This window comes from Sciurus carolinensis (genome assembly GCF_902686445.1).
Source record: "Sciurus carolinensis chromosome 14 unlocalized genomic scaffold, mSciCar1.2 SUPER_6_x, whole genome shotgun sequence".
NCBI classification, from domain to species: Eukaryota; Metazoa; Chordata; class Mammalia; order Rodentia; family Sciuridae; genus Sciurus; species Sciurus carolinensis.
The window spans coordinates 1,187,764-1,192,263 of record NW_025920104.1 but is presented as its reverse complement, the minus strand read 5'-3'; the positions used below and the strand labels follow the sequence as shown (position 1 = coordinate 1,192,263).

The 4,500-nt window shown below is 44.5% G+C and overlaps 1 pseudogene; it reads right to left on the bottom strand.

Annotated features, from left to right (window-relative positions):
- Positions 1–368: 368 nt before the first annotated feature.
- On the bottom strand, positions 369–1,668 carry LOC124973143 (elongation factor 1-alpha 1-like; annotated as a pseudogene).
- Positions 1,669–4,500: the final 2,832 nt, after the last annotated feature.

Below are 4,500 nucleotides of genomic sequence, written 5' to 3'. Positions count from 1 at the left end.
CTATCACTTCCTCACCATGCCTCACCCTGTCTTTCTCTCCCTGTAAGATGTGTCTGAGAATATCTCAGAATTTGCTTCACTCATTTTTTCTCATTAAACTTTTGTTTTAATGGGTCTCAAAATTCTGTGACAGATTTTTGGTCAAGTTTTTTCCATTAAAAAGTACTGATTTTAAAAATTAATAACTTAAAACTGCCACACACACACACACAAAAAAAAAATGGTCCACAAAACATTCTCCTTTCCTTCTGAAGGTTTTACGATGCATTGTTATCACTAACCAGTCTTTTACTATTAAACTTAAATGGCCAATTGAGACAGTTCTGAGACCGTTCTTCCACCACTGATTAAGACTGGAGTGGCAGGTGTTAGGGGTAATATTCATTTAGCCTTCTGAGCTTCCTGGGCAAATTGGTGACCTTGCCAGCTCCAGCAGCTTTCTTGTCCACTGCTTTGATGACACCCAGAGCAACTGTCTGCCTCATATCACGAACAGCAAAATGACCCAGAGGAGGATAGTCAGAGAAGCTCTCAACACACATGGGCTTTCCTGGAACCATATCAATGATGGCAGCATCACCAGACTTCAGAAATTTAGGACCATCTTCCAGCTTCTTACCAGAATGGCGATCAATCTTTTCTTTCAGCTCAGCAAACTTGCAAGCACTGTGAGCTGTGTGACAATCCAGTACAGGGACATAGCCAGAACTGATTTGGTATGGATGGTTCAGGATAATCACCTGAGCAGTGAAACCAACTGCTTTCATTGGTGGGTCATTTTTGCTGTCACCAGCAACATTGCCACGATGAACATCTTTGACAGACACGTTCTTGACATTGAAACCCACATTATCTCCAGGAAGAGCTTCACTCAGAGCTTCATGGTGCATTTCAACAGACTTTACTTTAGTTGTGACATTGACTGGAGCAAAGGTGACCACCATGCCAGGCTTGAGAACTCCAGTCTCCACTCGGCCCACAGGGACAGTACCAATACCACCAATTTTGTAGACATCCTGGAGGGGTAGATGCAAAGGCTTGTCAGTTGGACGAGTTGGTGGCAGGATGCAATCCAAAGGCTTCAAGCAGTGTGGTTCCACTGGCACTGCCATCTTTACAGGTGACTTTCCATCCCTTGAACCAAGGCATATTAGCACTTGGCTCCAACATGTTGTCACCATTCCAACCAGAAATTGGCACAAATGCTACTGTGTCAGGGTTGTAGCCAATTTTCATAATATAGGTACTGACTTCCTTAATGATTTCCTCATATCTCTTCTGACTGTAGGGTGGCTCAGTGGAATCCATTTTGTTAACACCAACAATTAGTTGTTTCACACCCAGTGTGTAAGCCAGAAGGGCATGCTCATGGGTCTGCCCATTCTTGGAGATACCAGCTTCAAATTCACCAACACCAACAGCAACGATCAGGACAGCACAATCAGCCTGAGGTGTGCCTGTAATCATATTTTTGATGAAGTCTCTGTGTCCTGCGGCATCAATGATAGTCACATAATACTTGCTGGTCTCAAATTTCCACAGGGAGATGTCAATGGTGATACCCCACTCACGCTCAGCTTTCAGTTTATCCAAGACCCAGGCATACTTGAATGAGCCCTTTCCCATCTCAGCAGCTTCCTTCTCAAATTTTTCAATGGTTCTTTTGTCGATCCCCACCACATTTGTAGATCAGATGACCAGTAGTGGTATACTTGCCTGAATCTATGTGTCCGATGACAACGATGTTGATATGAGTCTTTTCCTTTCCCATTTTGGCTTTGATTTAGCTGTGATTTTCATGACACCAGTGTTCTGGTGGCAAGCCCATTGTGAAAAAGCTGCTTCACTATTAAAGATGAGCTGTCATGACTTGGTCAGCTGTGAGTGTACATAGGTGTAAGAGGAAATGGCTGGGCAAGGCAGGTTTCTCTCCTCCCTAAGCATATAAGGCAGAATAACCAGCTTTGGTCTTGTGGTCTCAGATATAGAACCCGGACCTTGGGTGGAGAGTGTGCTGATCTCTCTCCTGTCACAAATGTGACAAAATTCCCTTGTGTCCAACTGCCCAAGACCTGTCTGATCACCTGGTATGTGTCTCCACTCCTGCTTTTTCTGCCTGCTCTTTCATCAGAACTTGGAAAGCACTCTGAGAGACAGAAGCAGAGGACATCCACAACCTGTATTCAGGAAGCAGGGACAGGCCCACAGCCTTGAGGCAGCTGAATGGGAACAGTACAAGAAGACACCCAGGGATTAAAGGAGACTTAGTTTTAAGCTGAAAGGTGTAACAAGAAGACAATTCAAAAGTCAAATCCAGGACCACCAGTGTGAAGATTCAGAACTGTAAGATGTGTAGGAACCCAAAAACTCTGAGCAGGCAAAGGCAGGTTATCTGTCAAGAACTGAACACCTTGCTTAACAATCCAAACTTCTTTAAAAAGGTGAGTTTTTTGACATTTCTGAAGGGAAGTGTTTCTAGTTCAGAATTCTGCCCCTGCCAATTGGTTAGTCCAGTGGGAGGGTTAATTTCAGACAATTTTATGACATTCAACAATACAGAAAATTTATTTTCTTGGTGCTTTGTTGTGAAAGCTAATTGAGGATGTTCTCTAAGAAAACAAGGGAGTCAAGGAAGAAAGAACAAGGTTGCATTCAGCAAGTACTGGAGCCACCCAGCAAAGCAGGGATGAAACCTCCAGCCATGGTGACACCACCACACTGAGCTCTGGAAGCTAACCCTTGCAGTGGCAACAGGAAGAGGAGGCCCCTTGCAGAGAATTCTCAGATGGGGTTCTTGAAACCCTGGGAGAGTTTATGGGTGTGATAAAAGTAGATGTGCCAAAATAAAGAAAAAAGGCATATAGAAGGCAGGTGTGATGGTGTGCACCCTTAATCCCAGTGTCTGGGAATGCAGATGCAGGAGAATCTTGAGTTCAAAGTCAGCCTCAACAATTTAGAGATATGTTAAGCAACTCAGCAAGACCCTGTCTCTATATAAAATATTAAAAGGGCTGGGGATGTGGCTCAGTGGTAAAAGGACTGCCTCTGGGTTCAATATCTGGTATCAAAAAGTAAAATAAAATAAAATAAAATAAAGAAAAGAATAAATAAAAATGCATACATAAACTTCATGAAAACAAAAAGGGAAAGGGAAAATATTATACATAGAACACGAAGAAATGCAGTTGAATCAGTATTCCACAAGGGAGGTCACAGACTCTATTGGATTTAATAGACAAAATGCACATGTAAATGATAACCATAAAGAAAACTTGAAAAAAATTTCTGCCCTGGGTTTTGTGGGTAAGTGGAAGGAATATGGACTCTTCTGTGGCATGGTCCTGGCAGGTGAGGCAGAAGACTGCAGTGAGGAGCACAGGAGGGACTGATAAGAAGACCCTTTGCACACACTCTACCCCTCAAAATAAACCCAAGGTGCTAAAGTTTCCTATGCAGAACATCAAGGTCTGTGCTAAGGTAACTTACATGCAGAGCCAGGATCACCAATGAAAGCAGTTGCCATGGTGACTTCAGCAGAACTCATCACAGAGTGCAGTCCATGATGGTGAATGTGCTGCCTGTTGTAGAAGCAGACTTCCTCGGAGGATGCTAGTGGAAGGTCCAACAGCCACACCTTGAGGGCAGCCATGGAGGGATATAGCCCATCACTGCTGGCAGCCAGAGGGCAGAGACCAGGCCCAGAGCAAATGTGAAGAAGGGTGGCAGGATAGTGGTCAGTTTCTCCTGGTACATCTCACCACTCTCTAGTGGTCTGGAGTGCACAGCAGAGGCTGCCTTGGGCTGCAGCAGCTTCCCAGGAGGAAACATCAGACAATCTCAGTGTGTGTCCCCAAACTATTGGCCCTGAAAGGCATGGCACCTAGCATCCACTTCACTGCCTGGACCCTCCACTCTGGCTACAAAGGCAAGGGTTGAGCTCCAGTGAGCCAGGCAACAAGAGTACTCAGAGGAGACCAATACTACATCCTAAAATACTTTAGAAGTTTATCTATAACTTTCTGCAAAGTATTGAAAACTGAAAACATTTAGCAAGAGTCTGAGAGCTGAGTAAATTAGGCAGAAGCTGATCATAATGCAGTGAATTATACTGGTGACCACTCATCACTCTGGTGTTGCTCCTGTGTTTCCAGTAAACAGCCATTTGACTTCTTGTAGCAGCCAGAGCAGCAGGCCCTATCATCATCCCCATGTCTTTGGTAGGAGATCATGGGAACATACCTGAGGTCACACACCTGGATGGAGCTGGGCCTGGATATAAGCTTGTCATGGCTGTAGTCATGGGAGATTCTAATGTCACAAGCATGCACAGAAAAGGAGAGAAGTTTACACAATGCAGTGACCAAACAAATTGGGGGCTGCCCTGAGCACCAGTCCCACACTGAATAGCCTGGGCTTCATGATAACCTTATCCTGGTTTTGGGATCATGCCTCAGGAGAGTTGAGTATGGAGGAAAGTGAGATGACTCAACAATACTGGTG